This window comes from Balaenoptera musculus, chromosome 4 (genome assembly GCF_009873245.2).
Source record: "Balaenoptera musculus isolate JJ_BM4_2016_0621 chromosome 4, mBalMus1.pri.v3, whole genome shotgun sequence".
NCBI classification, from domain to species: domain Eukaryota; kingdom Metazoa; phylum Chordata; class Mammalia; order Artiodactyla; family Balaenopteridae; genus Balaenoptera; species Balaenoptera musculus.
In genome coordinates this window covers 118305996-118328808 of record NC_045788.1, presented here as the reverse complement: position 1 = coordinate 118328808, position 22813 = coordinate 118305996, and the positions used below count along the sequence as shown (strand labels likewise).

The 22813-nt window shown below is 37.7% G+C and overlaps 1 long non-coding RNA gene across 1 annotated transcript in view; it reads left to right on the top strand.

Annotated features, from left to right (window-relative positions):
• Positions 1-22813, top strand: part of LOC118893923 — a 456255-nt gene that overhangs the window by 271007 nt on the left and 162435 nt on the right. Inside the window, exon 2 of the long non-coding RNA XR_005019636.1 lies at positions 15224-15312. This is a non-coding gene — a long non-coding RNA (uncharacterized LOC118893923). The remainder of the gene's footprint in view (positions 1-15223; positions 15313-22813) is intronic.

The window sequence follows — 22813 nt, the reverse complement described above, 5'->3', positions numbered from 1 at the left end:
TACAAAGGTGCACCATCTAGTAAGGTACAGGAACTGAACAGATGGAAATTTCTTTCACTTAATTGGGTTCAGAGGCTCTGAGGAAATGCAGAAAAAGTAATTTGAAGGAGGTCAGCCTGGGAGGAAATCAGTTTTATGGTTAAAGGGAATGAATTTACCATGTAGGAAACATCATAAATATAAGAACTATACCCTAAGAAATACTATCTAGTGTCAGCAGCATCAGTTATGTCTCCTAACATTCAGGAGGAACAAAAAAAATCCCCTGAATTTAGGAAGTCTTCCTTATTTCAGATTTTATTCTTTAAATCTGTGAAGTTATGGTTCAGATGGGATTTTGGGTGGCCATAAAGTGTGTCCACATAAGGAGGCATCTACTTAGGGTGACATTTTGATGTTGAACTTAAAGATCATGGATTCTGCAATTCTGTAACCAGTCTCTCTCTCATAGATCTGTTTATGGAAATCAGATTATAGAAAAATAAATAAAACCATATGTCTTGGAATGGCAAATGCAGAGATTGTGAGTTAGAGTCCCATTCTTTGCAAATAAACTGCTCTGTGCCTTTGGACAGGCTGCCTAATTGTTTAATGCCTTCCAATTTCTCACGTATAAAATCTAAGATCCAAATTCATCCTATATAAATCTCAGAAACCTAATGATGAAATGGTCCTTGCATTGCTATTGAGGTTTAGAAAGGGAATCACTCACTCACTATCATGGAAATCACAAAACATTATAAAGGAGGATAAATAATGGAATTCCATTCTCTACCTGTATTAGCACCTAACACCTTCCTTGGGTCATTTTTAGGACCTCCCTTGAGAACAATTTTGATTCTAGTTGGTAATGAAACATATTTCTCCAATTAATTCCTTTGATATTTTAATTTTAAAGTTAGATTTTTCTAGTGAAAATACTTTTCATAAAGTTTAAAAACGGTTTCTAAAGAATGCTTGAAATAACATATATCTCACAAAAGGAAATGGAATAAATGTTTTTAATGCCAATTTAAGAGAAGGTTAAAAGCACAGTAAGAATTCTTGATCCATCATTAGTTAAAAATGAATTGTAGCTAGTTTGTAAGATAACTGAAACTATCTTTAAGTTTTTAAGTGAGTCTCATTTTAATCATTTTATTTTTAAAATTTATTTTTATTTATTTACCTATTTTTTACTTTTGGCTGCATTGGGTCTTTTGTGCTGCGCGTGGCTTTCTCTATTTGCAGCAAGTGGGGGCTACTTTTCACTGCGGTGCGTGGGCTTCTCATTGTGGCGGCTTCTCTTGTTGTGGAGCATGGGCTCTAGGTGCGTGGGCTTCAGTAGTTGTGGCTCGCGGGCTCTAGAGCGCAGGCTCAGTAGTTGTGGCGCATGGGCTTAGTTGCTCCACGGGAGCAACTACGTGGGATCTTCCCAGACCAGGGATCGAACCCGTGTCCCCTGTATTGGCAGGCGGATTCTTAACCACTGTGCCACCAGGGAAGTCCTCATTTTAATCATGTTAAAACAAAATGTTTTTGAAATGCATAGCACTCCCTACATTTTATGTTGAAGTACATTGGGCATTATTTAATTTCTTCTTGATAACTGATAACTTACAGTTATTGATATGATCCTAAGTTATTTTTATGCTCTAATTCAGAGATTCTCTTCTGGCAGGTTTCTTGATCTTATTTAAATGGCCAGGCTCCTAGTGCCTTAAATGGGCTCCTTGTCATTTTTTATCTCTCCCCTTGTTACAGGTCATCATTATTAGATGTTACTTCTTACTGCTATAGTGTACCTTCTGGTACTCTCCATTTCTTTTTAATTTGTTGTATCTAAACTTCTGTAGACCAGGAATCTCAAAGTTAATGAAACTAGTCGAATAAGATCAACTTTTACAAAAATTTTAGACTTGAAATTCAAGATGAGAAAGATGAGTGTTAAGGAATATACCACGAGGAAATGGATTCTGACACATAGAAATAAAGAATAGCATGCTGCACAGAAGCGGTGATGGCATAAATCAGGGGCTAAGGAATCTTTCACAAATAACATGCTAATTTACCTGCTTCAGGGGCAGCTTGCAAATAATGGAAATGCAAAACAGTTTGTGTTTGAGGAACACAGCAGTTGCACTCAAGTTGCAGAAACTTAAATATAGTTTCGTATTTATAACTTTTGAAAATTAAAAGGATAAATAGCTCCTCTCCTTTGCAAGTAGCCCAGGGTCATTTTCAAATATAAAAAAATACAGAAGAAGTAATGAGGAGGAGCTGGGGTAAAGTCACCATACATTCATCAAAAACTATTTTATGAGCATCTGCTGTGGGTGAGGCACTTTGCTAGGCATTAGGGATACAGCAGTGAATGAGGCAGACAGGCTCTCCTGAAAATTATTGCCCTTCTTGGAACTTTAAAGAATGTTTAAAAATGTTAACATTAGGGGTACTAAGTGAGGAATATATGGAAACTCTGTGAACTGTTTTTGAAACTTCTACAGAAGGCTATAATTTGTTCAAAAGAAAAAGAAGTATAATGACATTTATGACATGACAAGTTCAGGATGTATTAGGAATATTTGATGAATGAAGAAGATCTGGTGGTCCAGGAGAAAAAGAGGTCAGTTAAATCCAGGCAGAGGAATTAGTATATGGAATGGATCTGCTGTGGAAGACAGTACTGGTGTATGAGTGAAAATGAATGACATTTAGGGTGACTGGAGCATGGAGAGTGAGAGGTGAAGTGATGCCAGCTCACTTGGCCATTCCATCATGGACCAGTGCTCTAATGAAGATGCTGATGACAAGGATGCTGGTGACAGTGTTTTTGGAAAACCAGAGCTGCTGAGTTTTAACATGTAATCTTGGTCTGATCCTTCCTCCTGAGTTACTGATGTAAAGCTGCTGCTCAGCCAAGCTTTACATTATACTTTACTCACTTCCCTTCACCCATAGCCAAGCAACTAGATTTTGCCAAGAGAATGTGAGCCTATAGGAAATTGTCAGTTATCACATGGAAGATACTCTCCTATCATTAAACCCCTAGTGTGTTAAGTCACTAACATTTTGCTTTTGTTTATTCCAGTAGCTAGGGTTGCCTTAACCAACAGAGATATTAAAACTTTTTTAGGGTTTGGTGTTGAGAATCCTGAAGTTTCTAGACCATGAAACAACCCTGGTATGTGGATCTTTGTTCTTACTCCTTCAGGCATGCTTATCTTTTGCTTTAATTTAACAATTATTTGTTGAGTATCAACTGTAAGCAAGAAAGACAACATAGTAAAGTAGAAAGAGCCCTGAATTTGGGATGGGATGAGCAGCATTCCGACTCTTTCACTTACTGCTAGCTGAACAATATTACAGAGCATACTTATCCTGAACCCCAGTTTTGCTTGATGCATGTGAATAGTAAGTAGGCTCCGTACAGTTCTTTACGTTTTTCAAATATTTCTGTTTACATTATTTAATTTATTTCTTCAAAGAACTCTTTATTTGGCATAAGTATTATCACACTGCACTTTCCTTTTACTGACACCAGCATTTTATAAATAAGAAATCTCAAATTGGTGATGTTAAACAATTTTGCCAGAGTCATATGGCTGATAAATATTGTAGCCAGGATCTTCATATAGGTTTTCTGACTCAAAATCCCATGCTTATTCCTCTTCCCAGTAGCATCTCATCACTTACAGAACATGAGAATAACATCAGGAAAAATGTAAAAGAATTACATGAAAACTGACCTGATATTCATGATCTATTTTCCTTTCTGAGTTTTTAGCCTCAATTTTTATTGGCCTTCACTTCATATGATTATGCTCAAAACTCTATATTAGAAAAACACATGTGTTCTCAAGTCTCTTGATGTGCCTACAGTTTATAGGAAATGCAGTTACAAAGGAGACAAGAAATTAGGTGATGGGTATGTGAGGTTCATTATATTAGTCTCTACTTATTGCATGATTGAAAACTTTGTAATCAAAAGTTAAGAATAAAACAAACATGAAGGGCAACAAAACTTTTGTACATAGATCCATCTCTCTCCTTTGCTTCTCAGCTAAACTTCTTGCAAGAACAACAGTATCACTTCCTCATTCTCCATTCACTGTGCACATATCTGCAGCCTGTCTCCAGTCTCCTCCAGAGCTTTGAAACTGAAAAATGGTCACGAATAAACTCTGTATTTTTTCAATTGAAGTATAGTTGATTTATGTTTCAGGTGTAGAGCAAAGTGATTCAGTTATATATATATATTCTTTTGCATCCTTTCAGGTTCTTTTCCATTGTAGATCATTACAAGATATTGAATATAGTTCCCTGTGTTATACAGTAGGTCCTTGTTGTATATCTATTTTATATATAGTAGCGTGTATCTGTTAATCCAAAATTCCCAATTTATCCCTCCCCCCCCCCCACAATAAACTCTGTATTGACAGTTATACAAGGTAAGTTTCAGAGATCTGCTCTACAACATAATGCCTACAATTAGCAATAAGATAATTATGCACTTAAAAATTTGTTAAGAGGGTAGGTCTCATGTTAATTGTTCTTACCACAAATACAAACAAACAAACAAGGAGACACAAGAAAGATATCGGAGGTGATAGATGTTTATTAACTTGATTATAGTGATGGTAACAGGAGTGTGTATGTGTATATATATATATATATATACTCACCAAATTGTGTAGATTAATTATGTACAGTTTTTTATAGAAATTATACCATAATAAAACTGGAAGAAAGAAGAAAATGCATGGAGATCCAGTAAGAATAAAATATCTTAGAAGAAGAAGAGTTTGAAGGAGGTTTTCATTTTTAATTTTGTGAGAGGGAGAGAAAGAAAAGAAGAGGTGTAAGCATGAGATGTAGGACTTTAGGGAGAGAAGTGAATGAGGAGGAATTTTAGAAAGTTTTTATGTGTGTTGGAAAACGTAATTTCTACTTTGCTGCCTCCTTATGAGACATTCAGTAAAGTTTATCTTACTTGAAGAAAAAATTCAGGGATAACCCTAAATCCTTATTTCACTTGATATTTCTTTAACATTTACTATCGTTGCCCAATGTTGAGGCACACAATATTTTCTGAATATAAATTTTTTTTCTCTTGGATTTTATGACAGGAAATGAAAAATATTCTCTTTGTTTTTTCTTCTCAGCTCCACTGGCTGGCTCTTTCCCTGCTTTTGCCATTAATGTAGATCTTCCCCATATGTCCACCTTTGGCCCTCTTCTCTTTCAGCCTTCACACAGAATAATCTCAATCTTGTCTGCTCTTTTCCCCATCCACAGCTCCTAGTTCCACAGAGAGCTGACAATCCCCAAATGTGTCTTCTCACTCTAGATCTTGATTCAGCATTGTATACTAGCTATTGGATCACTCCATTTGTGTATCCCTCAGGAAACTCAAACTCAACATGTTTGTGATAGTTTTAAATCATGTTCACACATTTTTTGATATTCCTCCCTTCAAGAGTTGAGGCTTAATTACCCACACTTGGAATATGGGCTGGACTTAGTAACTCACTTCCAATGAACAGAACATGGTGACTTCTGAGACTAGGCCATACAGACATAACCACTTCCTTCTTGTTCTCTCTCTTGTATCACTAGCTTTGGGGCAAGCTAGCTGTCCTGTTGTTAGGACACTCAATCACTGATGGAGGGACCAGGAGGTGAGGAACTGGGGCCTCCTGCCACTCACCTCCATGGGTGAGTTTGGAAGGAGATTTTCAGTTCCGGACTATCCTTCAGATGCCTGTAGCTCTGGTCAACATCTTGATTGCAACCTAACGAGAGACTCTGACCCAGCATCACCTTGGGAAGAACTGCTGAGTTCCTGACCCACAGACACCATGAGATAATAAATGTTATTGTTTTAAGTCACTATGTTTTGAAGTAATTTGTTGTGAAATAATAGATAACCAGAAGGTGTCTGAAACCAAACTCATTATTGTTTTCACTTTACACATCTGTCTCTTTTCCTTCATTTTTACACGCTAAAGCCAGGAACATCCATTGTCCTCACTTTCCACGGACAGCCAGTAGGTCTGGCCATTTTAACATCCATAGTTTGGATGCCTCTGTGAGGTTGTTACTACTCAGCACCACATTATACGGCCTCTTCATCTGTCACTTGTCATTAAGACCTTTTCAACATGGGTTGTCTTACTCCTTACCAAAATATTCTCCATATTGTTCTCTGAGGATTCCTGTCTAAATGTAATAAAGATTTATTTCTGTGCTTAAAAATTTTAAATATCTACCCCATTTTTTATCACTTAAAATAATGGTTTCCAAATATTGTGGACAAATTGCATGAGGAAATGTGGGATATTAAGGTGAGCGCTATTCTGAAAACTAAATTCAGCATAAAGGACAATCTTTTAAAATGATATAATCTCAGAATGTAATTTTAGTATTCTAAGAAATAGAAGAGTAGTTGCTCATTGTTTTTATTGTTGTTGTTTTCAGTGTCCTTATGTGGCAATATAAAGGATGACTCCAATTTAAGAAAACAGTTTTTTGGTTCATGAAATCCAATAAAATTAAATTGTGTATCTGATCTTTCACCACTCCCATGAATGATCATTATATAGTAGAGTCTCTAAGCGTATGGAGCTATTCCATGCCTCTATGTCTTTGAATGGTTTAGTTATTCTACTTGGAATGGTTTTCCCCTGGACTAGTTAGAAAACTTCTGCTTATTCCTCAAAACCTGCCTCATTAACCTCTCCTCTGTGAAACTCTTTCTGTTCTATTAAAGTGGAATTGATTACTCTTTGTGTAGTTGTACCTAGTATATTTATATTACTAAAATTAACTTGTTATTTTGACATTTGTTTACATGCCCACCTCTCACCCTAGACTGGTAGCTCTTTAATTGGCAGAATCATGTTCGTGTGCAGTATTAAAACATTACAGGGAAGATAAGGTTGAATAAGGCATGTCACTTTATTCAAGGAACTAGAACCTCTTAAGGAAAATAAAATATGTATTTAAATAGCTATAACAAAAATGAATATCATGATGGTGAAACAAACTGCTAATGTAATTCCGAGAAAGAGAATTTCCAACTAGGATGATTGGGAAAGGCTTCAAATAGGAGCTAGATTATGAACTGGATGTGGAAGGATATTTGGGATTTTTGAGATCAGGGAAGATATTCCACGTGGGAGGAAAGACCAAATGTATCTTGGAGTTTGAAAGAATGTTGAGTCTTCCATTTTGACTGATGTATAGTGTTGATGCCATAGAACAATGAGAAACAACAGTTTAGAAATATAAATGGGGCTAAGTGTAGAAAACTTTTAATGCTAGGCTGAGAAATTCAGGTGAAAATGGGGAGCTATAGAAACCTGTGTGCAGGAGGAGTTAAGAAGACTAATTTGGAGGCAACAGCAGGATTGTGAAGAGTAAACCTGGGTGTGATGAGACTATGAGGGGACATAGTACAGTAGTCTAAGCAAGAAACAAGTAGGGTCTGCAATACAGTGAAAACAGTGGGAATAGAAATGGGGTGAGGATGCTGGAGACAACTAATTACATATGGAAAATGGAGAAGAAAAAAGAGGGAAACCATATTTGGATGTTTTGAAACTGTGCTATTTGAAGAAATAGAAATTATGATGTGTTGAAAGGGTAAAGGGTTCTATTAATCTGAACTTATATGTCTTGCATAATTCCTCCCCTTCCCCCCCCACCCCGCCCACACACACAAAAAAGCTGTTTGAGGCAACAGTGCAATGACCAAGATGGGATAAAATGTGCTGAAATATCTCATTTAAAAATGAATTTAACAGTAGTTGATAATAGTGTAAAGTTTAAATCCAAAAGACATATTCTTTTTATTTTTAAAGTGTCTATCACATCCGCCCCACTTTCTCCTCAACCACCCTAGTTTTGGTAAGAATTACTATTATTTTTTGCCAAATGGCAAAACATGTGGAAGAGGCAATCTGGGAATACGCAGTCCTAGCTGACCTTGCAAATGCCACAGATATATGGTCAAGCTCAGGCCAGATTAGCCAAACCTGGCCCAGACCAGCAACTGTCTATCAGAATTGTGAGCTAATCAACTGATTGTTGTTTAAACTACTAAGTGTTGGAATAGATAACTAATACAGTCATCTTATTCCTTTTTTTTAACATCTATTTAAAGTATAATTGCTTTACAATGGTGTGTCAGTTTCTGCTTTATAACAAAGTGAATCAGTTATACATATACATGTGACCCCATATCTCTTCCCTCTTGCATCTCCCTCCCTCACACCCTCCCTATCTCACCCCTCTAGGTGGTCACAAAGCACCAAGCTGATCTCCCTGTGCTATGCGGCTGCTTCCCACTAGCTGTTTTACGTTTGGTAGTGTATATATGTCCATGCCACTCTCTCACTTTGTCCCAGCTAACCCTTCCCCCTCCCCGTATCATCAAGTCCATTCTCTAGTAGGTCTGCATCTTTATTCCTGTCTTGCCCCTAGGTTCTTCTAACCATTTTCTTTTTCTTTCTTTTAGATTCCATATATATCTGTTAGCATGTGGTATTTGTTTTCCTCTTTCTGACTTACTTCACTCTGTATGACAGACTCTAGGTCCATCCACCTCACTACAAATAACTCAGTTTCGTTCCTTTTTATGGTTGTTTGTTGTTTTGATATTGAGCTGCATGAGTTGCTTGTATGTTTGGAGATTAATCCTTAGTCAGTTGCTTCATTTGCAAATATTATCTCCCATTCTGAGGCTTGTCTTTTCGTCTTGTTTATGGTTTCCTGGGCTGTGCAAAAGCTTTTAAGTTTCATTAGGTCCCAACTGTTTATTTTTGTTTTTATTTCCATTTCTCTAGGAGGTGGGTCAAAAAGGATCTTGCTTTGATTTATGTCATAGAGTGTTCTGCCTATGTTTTCCTCTAAGAGTTTGATGGTGTCTGGCCTTACATTTAGGTCTTTAATCCATTTTGAGTTTATTTTTGTGTAGGGTGTTAGGGAGTGTTCTAATTTCATTCTTTTACATGTAGCTGTCCAGTTTTCCCAGCACCACTTATTGAAGAGGCTGTCTTTTCTCCACTGTATATTCTTGCCTCCTTTACCAAAGATAAGGCGACCATATGTGTGTGCTTTATTATGTTGAGGAAAGTTCCCTCTATGCCTACTTTCTGGAGGGTTTTTATCATAAATCGGTGTTGAATTTTGTCAAAAGCTTTCTCTGCATCTATTGAGATGGTCATATGGTTTTTCTCCTTCAATTTGTTAGTATGGTGTATCATGTTGATTGATTTGCATATATTGGAGAATCCTTGCATTCCTGGGATAAACCCCACTTGATCATAATGTATGATCCTTTTAATGTGCTGTTGGATTCTGTTTGCTAGTATTTTGTTGAGGATTTTTGCATCTATGTTCATCAGTGATATTGGCCTGTAGTTTTCTTTCTTTGTGACATCTTTGTCTGGTTTTGGTATCAGAGTGATGGTGGCCTCGTAGAATGAGTTTGGGAGTGTTCCTCCCTCTGCTATATTTTGGAAGAGTTTGAGAAGGATAGGTGTTAGCTCTTCTCTAAATGTTTGATAGAATTCACCTGTGAAGCCATCTGGTCCTGGGCTTTTGTTTGTTGGAAGATTTTTAATCACAGTTTCAATTTCAGTGCTTGTGATCAGTCTGTTCATATTTTCTATTTCTTCCTGGTTCAGTCTCAGAAGGTTGTACATTTCTAAGAATTTGTCCATTTCTTCCAGGTTGTCCATTTTATTGGCATATAGTTGCTTGTAGTAATCTCTCATGATCCTTTGTATTTCTGCAGTGTCAGTTGTTACTTCTCCATTTTCATTTCTAAATCTGTTGATTTGAGTCTTCTCCCTTTTTTTCTTGACAAGTCTGGCTAATGGTTTATCAATTTTGTTTATCTTCTCAAAGAACCAGCTTTTAGTTTTATTGACCTTTGCTATTGTTTCCTTCATTTCTATTTCATTTATTTCTGATCTGATCTTTATGATTTCTTTCCTTCTGCTAACTTTGGGGTTTTTTTGTTCTTCTTTCTCTAATTGCTTTAGGTGTAAAGTTTGTTTATTTGAGATGTTTCTTGTTTCTTAATGTAGGCTTGTATAACTATAATCTTCCCTCTTAGAAGTGCTTTTGCTGCATCCCATAGGTTTTGGGTCATTGTGTTTTCATTGTCATTTGTTTCTAGGTATATTTTGATTTTCTCTTTGATTTCTTCAGTGATCTCTTGTATTAAGTAGTGTGTTGTTTAACCTCCATGTGTTTGTATTTCTTACAGATTTTTTCCTGTAATTGATATCTAGTCTCATAGCACTGTGGTTAGAAAAGATACTTGATACGATTTCAATTTTCTTAAGTTTACCAAGGCTTGATTTGTGACCCAAGATATCATCTATCCTGAAGAATGTTCCATGAGCACTTGAGAAGAATGTGTATTCTTCTGTTTTTGGATGTAATGTCCTATAAATATCAACTAAGTCCATCTTGTTTAATGTATCATTTAAAGCTTTTGTTTCCTTTTTTATTTTCATTTTGGATGATCTGTCAATTGGTGAAAGTGGGGCATTAACGTCCCCTACTATGATTGTGTTACTGTTGATTTCCCCTATTATGGATGTTAGTATTTGCCTTATGTATTGAGGTGCTCCTATGTTGGGTGCGTAAATATTTACAATTGTTATATCTTCTTCTGGGATTGATCCCTTGATCATTGTGTAGTGTCCTTCTTTGTCTCTTAATAGTCTTTGTTTTAGAGTCTATTTTGTCTGATATGAGAATTGCTACTCCAGCTTTCTTTTCATTTCCATTTGCATGGAATATCTTTTTCCATCCCCCCACTTTCATTCTGTATGTGTGCCTAGGTCTGAAGTGGGTCTCTTGTAGACAGCATATATATGGGTCTTGTTTTTGTATCCATTCAGCCAGTCTGTGTCTTTTGGTGGGAGCATTTAATCCATTTACATTTAAGGTAACTATCGATATGTATGTTCCTATTACCATTTTCTTAATTGTTTTGGGTTTATTATTGTAGGTCTTTTCCTTTTCTTGTGTTTCCTGCCTAGAGAAGTTCCTTTAGCATTTGTTTTAAAGCTGGGTTGGTGGTGCTGAATTCCCTTAGCTTTTGCTTGTCTGTAAAGCTTTTAATTTCTCCGTCAAATCTGAATGAGATCCTTACTGGGTAGAGTAATCGTGGCTGTAGGTTTTTCTCTTTCATCACTTTAAATATGTCCTGCCACTGTCTTCTGGCTTGCAGAGCTTCTGCTGATAGATCAGCTGTTAACCTTATGGGGATTACCTTCTGTGTTACTTGTTGTTTTTCCCTTGCTGCTTTTAATATTTTTTCTTTGTATTTAATTTTTGATAGTTTGATTAATATGTGTCTTGGCGTGTTTCTCCTTGGATTTATCCTGTATGGGACTCTCTGTGCTTCCTGGACTTCATTAACTATTTCCTTTCCCATATTAGGGACGTTTTCAACTATACTCTCTTCAAATAGTTTCTCAGTCCCTTTCTTTTTCTCTTCTTCTTCTTGGACCCCTATAATTCCAATGTTGGTGTGTTTATGTTGTCCCAGAGTTCTCTGAGGTTGTCCTCAGTTCTTTTCATTCTTTTTCTTTATTCTGCTCTGTAGTAGTTATTTCCACTATTTTATCTTCAAGGTCACTTATCCGTTCTTCTGCCTCAGTTATTCTGCTATTGATCTAGAGAATTTTTAATTTCATTTATTGTGTTGTTCATCATTGTTTGTTTGCTCTTTAGTTCTTCTAGGTCCTTGTTAAACATTTCTTGTATTTTCTCTATTCTATTTCGAAGATTTTGGATCACTTTTACTATCATTACTCTGAATTCTTTTTCAGGTAGACTGCCTATTTCCTCTTCATTTGTTAGGTCTGGTGGGTTTTTGCCTTGCTCCTTCATCTGCTGTGTGTTTTTCTGTCTTCTCATTTTGCTTAACTTACCGTGTTTGGGGTCTCATTTTCGCAGGTTGCAGGTTTGTAGTTCCCGTTGTTTTTGGTGTCTGTCCCCAGTGGCTAATGTTGATTCAGTGGGTTGTGTAGGCTTCCTGGTGGAGGGGACTAGTGCCTGTGTTCTGGTGGGTGAGGCTGGATCTTGTCTTTCCGTTGGGCAGGTCCACGTCTGGTGGTGTGTTTTGGGGTGTCTGTGACCTTATTATGATTTTAGGCAGCCTCTCTGCTAATGGATGGGGTTGTGTTCCTGTCTTGCTAGTTGTTTGACATAGGTTGTCCTGCATTGTAGCTTGCTGGTCATTGAGTGAAGCTGGGTCTTGGCGTTGAGATGGAGATCTCTGGGAGATTTTTGCCATTTGATATTACGTGGAGCTGGGAGATCTCTTGTGGATCAGTGTCCTGAACTTGGCTCTCCCACCTCAGAGGCACAGCCCTGATGCCTGGCTGGAGCACCAAGAGCCTTTCATCCACACAGCTCAGAATAAAAGGGACAAAAAGTAGAAAGAAAGAAGGAAAGAAGATAAAATAAAATAAAATAAAATAATTAAAATAAAAAATAATTATTAAGAAAAAAATTTTAAAAAGTAAAAAAAAAAAAAAAAAGGACAGACAGAACCCTAGGACAAATGGTAAAAGCAAAGCTATACAGACAAAATCACACACAGAAGCACAGACATACACACTCACAAAAAGAGAAAAAGGGGAAAAAAAATATATATCGTTGTTCCCAAAGTCCACCTCCTCAATTTGGGATGATTCGTTGTCTATTCAGGTATTCCACAGATGCAGGTACATCAAGTTGATTGCGGAGATTTAATCCGCTGCTCCTGAGGCTGCTGGGAGTGATTTCCCTTTCTCTTCTTTGTTCGCACAGCTTCTGCATTTCAGCTTTGATTTGGCCCCACCTCTGCATGTAGGTAGCCTGAGGGCGTCTGTTCTTCACTCAGACAGGACGGGGTTAAAGGAGCAGCTGCTTCGGGGGCTCTGGCTCACCCAGGCCACGGGGAGGGAGGGGTATGGAGGAGGCGGGGCGAGCCTGCGCGGCAGAGGCCGACGTGACGTTGCACCAGCCTGAGGTGCACCGTGAGTTCTCCCGGGGAAGTTGTCCCTGGATCACGGGACCCTGGCAGTGGCGGGCTGCACAGGCTCCCGGGAGGGGCGGTGTGGATAGTGACCTGTGCTCGCACACAGGCTTCTTGGTGGCGGCAGCAGCAGCCTTAGCGTCTCCTGCCCGTCTCTGGTGTCTGTGCTGATAGCCGCGGCTCGCGTCCGTCTCTGGAGCTCCTTTAAGCGGCACTCTGAATCCCCTCTCCTCATGCACCAGGAAATAAAGAGGCAAGAAAAAGTCTCTTGCCTCTTCGGCAGCTGCAGACCTTTTCCCGGGCTCCCTCCTGGCCAGCTGTGGAGCACTAGCCCCTTCAGGCTGTGTTCACGCCGCCAACCCCAGTCCTCTCCCTGCGATCCAACCTCCGAAGCCCGAGCCTCAGCTCCCAGCCCCGCCCGCCCCGGCGGGGGAGCAGACAAGCCTCTCGGGCTGGTGAGTGCTGCTCGGCGCCGAGCCTCTGTGCGGGAATCTCTCCGCTTTGCCCTCCGCACCCCTGTTGCTGCGCTCTCCTCCGTGGCTCCACCATCAGCAGTCTCCGCCCGCGAAGGGGCTTCCTAGTGTGTGGAAACCTTTCCTCCTTCACAGCTCCCTCCCACTGGTGCAGGCCCCATCTGTGTTCTTTTGTCTCTATTTTTTCTTTTTTCTTTTGCCCTACCCAGGTACGTGGGGAGTTTCTTGCCTTTTGGGAGGTCTGAGGTCTTCTGCCAGCGTTCAGTAGGTGTTCTATAGGAGTGGTTCCACATGTAGATGTATTTCTGATGTATTTGTGGGGAGGAAGGTGATCTCCGTGTCTCACTCTTCCGCCATCTTGAAGCTCCTCTCTTATTCCTTCTTGTATTATAAGACTTGCCTAATTTTATCCACTAGATTGCCCCAGGGCAGGGACTATCTTTTCTTAGCCGTCTTTATACAGTGACTATTCCAGGACTTTCCAATAAATATTTGTTGAATTTAATCCTAATGTTATTAGAAAATGTTGGCATTTCCCCCCAAACTTGAATTAAATCAAGGAAAAACATTTGAAAACCTCTAGGTAGTTGTGAGCTTTGCCCAGTCTTTGTCTAAATGGGATTGATGGTTGATAGACACTGACTAGCACTTTCTGTTACTTAATTTTTTCAAAAAGATTTTCATTTGTCAGAATTTGAGCTAATGTTTTCCCATTTCAAAATCATATTTTAACTCCTAGTTCGATTTTGTACAGAGTTACCTTTTGGCTCTCATGTAAAGTAAAAGTTTTCTAAAAGGCACAGCACTATATTTAATAGCTAGTGCTAGGCAGAGGCAACCAGAGCATTACTGAAATCAAATAATTGGCCAGAAGGGACTCAGCCTGGAAGCATTTTGGATTAAAACTGTTCTCTTCACTGCTGTCTGGGACAATATATTTCAAATAAAACTGCTTTACATAAAAGTTCTGTTACAATTCTATCCTAGAGAGATTTTTCTCTTCTCACAAAACATCTAGAGTGTTTTTCCAATAAAAAACAGAGTTAGGATTGCTTGATCTTCTTTCACATTAACTTCACATATTTCCCATGATAAAATTAAAAGTAGCTCACCTGTTTTATCCATTGTGTTGGAGTGCCTTTATATAAATACATTAGGAGGGTTTATAGTTATATATATGTGTATATTTAATAGATGAGTCTATAGCTACTAGGGCATTTGTGGGATGGGAGAGGGTCTTAAATAGCAAAGAAAAAAACATCTTAGAGGAATACATACTTGTTAAAATTTCCTTGAGTTCTGCTGAAGTGTTATTATTTCAGAAAATGCACTAGAGGAGGAAAATATTCACTTCTGAAATATTTGAAAACCTGAAATTAAAAGAGAATGTTTCAAAGACCGTATACATATCTAGACAGTTTAAACTTTATCAATATGTGTATATAATTTTGACATATTTTACCAGTAAGAATTCCATTGAAGCCTGTAAATGTAGAAAATGAGAGCCATATTCCTTAAATTGCTGCAGCATAGCTCCTTAAAAAGTGATAGCACAGAGGGTCACTGCTTTTTAAAAAAATGAGGAATTAAAGAGTTTCTTTTAGTCCTAATAGGTACACTTGGAGCCATGTCTGTATTCTCAACTTCCATTTTCCCCTAATTCTTTTGGAAGATGGTTAATGTAGAACTTTCCTTTTCTTTTCTTTCTCTTCAAAACCAGGTTTGATATGTGATCCTGATGGAATGAGATAATGAGAAAGGAGAAAATATGGTTCAGAAAGGGGAAGTTGAAGCAAAGCTTTTAAAAAAGTAAGTTATTTATTTTTTGTTAATTTATTGCTAAAGTAGTTAGAGGCTCCTCTTTTACCTCAGTCAACAGAAGTAGTCTCTTGAAACCTGAAAAGATGTCAAAAGGAAACATTAGGGAAAATTACTAGGGTTGAGATTACATTTTGGCAGTTGTAGGAATTTATCAGGGTGAAATGACTTGGATAGGAATCATGGAAATGTAGTTAAAATAAGTGTGGTTATTGTATGTATTTTCTCTTAAAAATCACTTCGTTTTTAATGCTAGAAAGAAAAGATTGGTATGAGAAGGTTGTAAGCAGAATTCAAAGCAATTAAATTTCAGGGACATAGACCTTATTAATAAGGGATTTGTGAAAATTGGATCAAGGCGGCTTAAATTTTAGAATTTTCTCCTATATTATTTTGAAAAAATTGAAACAAAAATTTACAGTATAATATTACAAATACCCATATAACCTTTACCTTGATTCACCAACTGTTAATATTTTGCCATATCTCTCTCTCCACGTCCTTTTAAAAAAATAACTTTCAAAACTGCAATGGTGATATCAAGACACTTGACCCTTAAGTATTACAGCAGGTAACTCTGACATAATCACACTCAAGAAATTTAATATTAATATAGCAATAGCTAATACACAATCCATACTCATATTTACCCCATTGAGCCCCAAATGTTCTTTTTTAATTTTCAACTCAGTATCTGATTAATGTTCTTATAGTATATTTGTTTGTCATAGTTCTTTAAATTCCTTTAGTTTAAGACAGTCACCTTACACTTTTTGTTTTTTATGATTATGATATTTTTGAAGAACCCAGGTTAGTGGGCTTGTAAACTCTCTCACAATCTGGGTTTGCCTAATTGCTTCTTTATGATTAGATTCAAGTTGAACATTTTGTCAAGAATAGTAATACCTAGATAATATGCTAATTAGCTTGATTGTGGTGATCATTTCACATTGTATACAAAAATCATACATCAAGTTGTGTATCTTAGATATATACAACTTTCATTTGTCAATTACACCTTAATAAAGCTAAAAAAATTTAAAAAAAAGAATAATACCTAAATAATATTTTGTACTTCCCACTGCACCAAATCAAAAGGATAATGATATCTGTTTTTTTTTCCTCTTATTGGTGATCCTAGAGTTGATCACTTGCTTAAGATGGTTATCTACAAGATCTCGCTGTTGTAAAGGTGCTTTTCCTACTTGATAATTAATGTACATACTATATGCTGATACTTTGAAATTATATTAGTAGCCTGATCTTCAACAATTTATCAGCCAATAGTTTTAGTACCTATTGATAACTAAACCATTACTTTGATATTTGAAAATGATCTAAGTCTTTTAATTCTGCCATTCTACATTAATTAACTGGCATTATTCTACAAAGAAGAACTTCTACTTACTCACCCTTTTACTATAGTTATGGACTCCTGGATTCTTTTTTATTGAAGACCTTAAAACCTATTATCATTTATTTTGATATTTACATTAGTCTAAAATTATCCAGTGAGATATCTTTCAACTGGGTCCATGCCCTATTGATATGTCCCTAATTAATACTTAATTCTTCAGTAATCATGCTAGTCTGCATCATCCAGATCCCTACTTTACGAATAAAGGATTTATTTCCAATTGTTCCAAAGATTGAGATCTGACACCCTCAGCTGTCTGCCCTTTTTGGGAATTGTCCTTAGCTGAAGATAACTGCCTTTTTCAAGATTATATTCCCTTTCTGGTGTGAGGGTGTGTGTGTGGGGGGGGGTGCGGGGGAAGAGAGAGCTAGGAACCTGCATCTGATAACTGGTCAATGAAGGCATAGAAAAGCCTTGCTTCTTCTTTTCAATTTGGTACAACTCGGAAGAGTCATGCCAGCTTCAGAGCTCCATGTGAATTTGGCTAAGGGCTTGTTGTGACTACATCACAGACCAAATTTTTCCTCCTCCCAAATTTGCTTTTGTTCCCTTCTCCCACTGTTACTGATCCCAAGAGCATTCCTTAATGAACCTCCAATTTGTTAATTTTCATCTGAGTATACTTCATGTAGATCCACGCTTGTGACAGTTTGACAATAGTCTGAAAAAACAGATACTAAAATGGGATTTTGGAGCTGGATCACCCACTGGTCAGTGAGTAATGAGGTGGAATACGAACAGCTCCAGGCATCAGGTAGCAATGATAAAGCTTTTACCGTGGGCAAAATGGGAGGTTATTTTGAAGGAAAATGGGAGGCTAGGTGAAGGAAAATGCAATGGTGGGTGCAATGTATTAAGCATTTGAGATACATGTGGGAAATAGTGATTATAAGAGCAATGGTATTGAATAATGCTTCCTGGGGGCAACTGATGCTTTTGGAAAGAGAAAATGAAAGACTGAAGAAGGTTAACCATCAATAAAAGGCTAAATGTGCAAAACAAACGGCTGACTTGGAAACACATGAAGAGATTCTTATTGCCAGCAGCTTAAGGCAGAAAAGGCTGGAGAACTAAGCTCAGGATGTAAGGCTAGCATAGCTCTAGAGAAACTTAAGTACCTTGACTAGTTAGATTTGCCATGACAAGACTAAGGCCCTGATTGGCAAAGAATGGGACACAAATGAGGACAAGTGTTTGATGCACTTGGAAATCTTCAATCCTCAGATTCCCCAGGACCCACTGAGTCTGCAGATATAGCCCACCACTCTTAGAGAAAAAGGTATTTCCTCTAAAAATAGGGTGTGGCTTATCAAGATTACATTAAAAACTAACTTTAAAACGTAAAAGTTGGCTTTGATATAAATTTACTAAATATGAAGGAAAGTAGGCTTTGAAAAGAGGGGACAATTAACATATTATTGATTCAAACATTTAGAGCAATGTAAAACAGAAAGTTTAAGTAGAACTTCCATAATTCTACTGAGATAATAACTTGCTTGGTAAGAAAGTGAAGACGTTGCAAAGCATAAACTAATGTATCAGTATTGGGTATTTCAAAGTGTTTGTGGGGAAGGCTTGCTTTGACAATTAACTTCAGACAAACACCTCCTATTTATTATGAAAGCAGACAAGCACTCCAGCCTTTAGAAAAATCATAAAGAAAGGTGAAAATATTTTTCTTGAAGGAAAGATGCACACGATGCTTACAAGTACATTTTTTGGAAATCATATATATTGATCATTTTGTAATGCTCAGTTTTCACTGGAAGGCACTTGAGCTTCACAGAAAAATAAGAAAAAATCAAGTGAGAGGTTATATATCTGTCTCATTGCTTGGCCAGATTAAACCAAGCACAATACTATAAGGCTGTTGGCTCCAAATCAGAATTTTTCAAGATTAAGGTTGACGGCTGTTTTATATCCAGCCAAAATTTATTATCTCTAGAAACAATATGTATATCTTCTTTAATTATGGAAATTCAATATGATTCTGAATACGATACTTCTTAGAAAAAACTAAATTTGTTTGTTAATCATTACCCAGATGTGGCAAACTGATTAGGAAGAAAAGAGCTTCTCTATTGACTAAAAACGTGCAACATATAGTGGGCTGACACCCTGTGCCAAAGTACAGAAATTTAAAAAGCAAAGGTTTTGAGTTATGGGCAAGATTCAATCTAAGTGAGAGCCCCACAGTTAGAGTTTCCACTCAATAGCAGCCCATGTAGAGACAGGACACTCTGTCAACACACATACATAGGCCAATGCACACCACCCTCCCTTGCCTCCAAGCCAGTGCAGATGGGATCTGAAATAGACATGTGACCCTAGCCTGGCCATCATTCTCTCCCATGGGTGTACACACAATGAGCTGGGGTGATCATTTTCTTTTTCTCAGGAATATGAATCAAGAAGCAGAGAGAAAATTTGACTGTTATTTTCCATATTTGTTTGAAATTAGAACAAGATTTCCATTTGTGGAAAACAGAATACTTCTTCAGAGGGAAAATGGTAGAATCAAAGGTGTAGAGCATGGAATGAGTACAAAAATCCAGGGCAAAGGGAAAGAGGAAAAAAAAGGAGAGATACAAAAAGGCTGCCTTGACAAGCAGAGAATTTTATATGACACTGAAGAAAAAAATAAGGGCTTGTAGAGTATATGGGATCATGTGATTGCCGGATGAGGAGTACGAATTCTGCCCAGTAATCAATAATGCAAGGGCTCTCTAAACCATAAAGCAGGAGAGTAGCATCATCAGAGCAGGAGGCATGAAATCTAATGCAGCAGCAACGTGCAAGGGAGCTGGCGGCAGAGGTACCTGCAGGGAGACCATCCTGGGGGGTGATGAGCATCTGGCTGGGAAAACCACTCTCCAAAAGAACCTTAATCTGACACTCTTATTGTTACTGTCTCATTATTTCACTTCTTCACTCATTCTTCTTGACTTTCTTCCCTTCTTCCATGTTCCCTTTCTGTCTCCTTTCCTACTGGACTTCTTGCTACCGTTACTCTGTGGTCATGTTTTAAGCAGTATCCACTGTTGCAAAATTTCTTGAATAATGACTCCGCCTCATCCCCCCACACTGCTGTCTTTCTAACCTCACTATTTGGATTTCCTGAAGCAATTGTCTGGAAATCCTTTTTTGCATATGAATATATATTACTCTAAAATGTTAGAAGTTGGTGCTTTTTTCCAATGATTGACAGAATTTTCAAAAGTCATGAGGCTGTAAAAAAGTTAGTTCAGTTTTCCAAGATTGTTTTGGCTCTGCTAGTATTTTCTTATCCAAAAACATGCTTATCAACTTTGCTTCTTCATGTGTTGTTTGACTGAGGAATGTTGAAGAATATAAGCATCTGCTTTTAATAAATATAAACTAATGCTAATATTAGAGAAGCCCAACCATAAAGAAGATAAAATTGCTAATTAAAAAAAAAAAAGTGAAGAAAGGTATGCCTAACTTTTAGAAAACTCACGCTTTGATGCGTATATAAGTGAGTCAGCATCATGGAGGGATTCTTTTAGTGATTTCTCTCCAGGTTCAAAAAAATTCAAATGATTTTTTTTCTGACTACGTGGCTAAGAGGCAGAGACCAAAATGCTGGAGGCCAGTTGGAAAATAAAAAGATATAAAAAAAAATCACAGATATTTTAATGAAAATAAAACTGGAAATACGGAAATGATTTACCAAAATTCTATCTATTCACAGGTTTTTAGCACGTCTTCTGAATAAGCTCAGGAACAAGCTTTACACTCATTTCATTTGTCTACTCTAGACCCGCTTCACTTTCTCGGTTACCATGCATGTGGCTGAGGCTGATTTTCATGGTGGGGACCTGAGAGGAGGGATTTTTAGGGGGGGATTAAAGGGATAGTTATTTAGCATTTTCAGTTCATCCATATCCTAGTCAGTAGATACGAGCTTGCCTTTCTCAATGATGTCACTGGTGAACTATAATTAAGGAACAGGAGTGTTGTTAAGTTGGTGTCTCAATAGTCTGAGAGCTCCAGCTACTTCATTTTGACACCCACCACGTCCCACTTCTGCCATATAATCTGGAGATCTTCAATTCTGTTCCCAATCAGTTCTACATGTGAAACTGTGCATGGGTCTTAGATTCCAGGAGTGGTGGTCTAGAGATGACATTTGGCAGAGATATTACCAGATTTGTACCCACAATGGCCACTACAAGACTTGAAATTATATCAACAAATTGTGAGGTTGCACAGGTTGACTTTATGTCCTTTATGCTTTTTTTCCTCTGTGCCCTATAATTTTGTCTAAGCACTTTTAGACATGCAGTTAATACTGAATATGCTTTTCTTATCTGTGCGTTTTCCCATTTTGCACACCAATCTTTATCCTTAACCTCTGTCAAAACTCATCTCAAAATTAATTTCTTACAAGGAGTTATTCATGGTTAGCCTGGCTTGATATTCTTGATAACTTTATTACTGTAGGATTCAGAAATGAATTTTGAGCTGTATTAAGCTGTATTAAATTCACTTACATGTTATCGCCCCACGTGTACTTCAGTTATTGTTTTAGTGAAGGTTCCTGTGTGTATAAATAGTTTCATCAAGTGTCCCTGAAGTCAAGGACTGTGCCATAGATTTATTATATCTTCCTGTGTCTCTGTAATGTCCTTTCCTCAATAAAGAAACATTGCTGGCTGACAGCCCAGGACCAGAACACAGCAGCCTCTTCGTAGAAATGTCTTTTAATAGGATAAATGTATAAATGTGCTTCAGAGAGCCCAGGGACTTACTGGGGATTCCCCTAGATGTCTCCTTCAGTCCTGCTCTTGTTCCTCCTGAATCCACACTGGATGCTCACCTACTGCATCCGCTGCCAGCCATTGAAGACACCCTGGAAATTCCAAGCTCTGGTTGTTTGGCTTGTCCTTCCTTTGTTTCAGAGCTTACACACTGCTAAAATTTCCACAATATGACAGTTTGTGAGTGTTAATATTACTCAAATTAAAATACCTGTTTCTTTTCTTGTGCTGAATCCTCACTGATTCCCTGCAGAGTCCAACAACTGGGCTGTGAAAAGTCCCCCAAATTGTGCAGTTGTTTAATGGCTCTCACTTATTCACTGCAGCACTCGTAAATGACAGATCACAGCACATCAGGGGCTCAAATGTCAAAACAGACATTGAAAATTCCATGAAAATCCAAAAGGGTAAAACCTTCCTGACTTTTGTTCTCTTAACTGCATCACTGAAGAGACAGCATGATTAACCTGGGCCACCACTAAAATGCCAATGAGCATGAACTTGAAAATCCTCAGGTAAGCTTTTCTGAAACTGGCTAAATGGGAATGCTAGGAGTGACTGTGAACATGAATCAAATACTTCTTGGTCATCTATTACTGTGCACCAGGCATTGTCCTGTGCACTTCAAGAGAACTGTCTAATTTTATTAAATCAAATCTCCCTGTATCTGAAACTTGTTTTTTCTTTTTAACATCTTTATTGGAGTATAATTGCTCTACAATGGTGTGTTAGTTTCTGCTTTATAACAAAGTGAATCAACCATACATATACATATATCCCCATATCTCCTCCCTCTTGCGTCTACCTCCCACCTTTCCTATCCCACCCCTCTAGGTGGTCACAAAGCACCTAGCTGATCTCCCTGTGCTTCTAGTGGTTGCTTCCCACTAGATATCTATTTTACATTTGGTAGTGTATATATATCCATGCCACTCTCTCACTTCGTCCCAGCTTACCCTTCCCCCTCCCTGTGTCCTCAGGTCCATTCTCTACATCTGCGTCTTTATTCCTGTCCTGCCCCTAGGTTCTTCAGAACCAATTTTTTTTCCATTTTTTTAAGATTCCATATACATGTGTTAGCATACACTGTTTGTTTTTCTCTTTCTGACTTACTTCACTCTGTATGACAGACTCTAGGTCCATCCACCTCACTACAAATAACTCAGTTTCGTTTCTTTTTATGGCTAATATTCCATGGTACATATGTGCCACATATTCTTTATCCATTCATCTCTCGATGGACACTTAGGTTGCTTCCATGTCCTGGCTACTGTAAATAGAGCTGCAATGAACA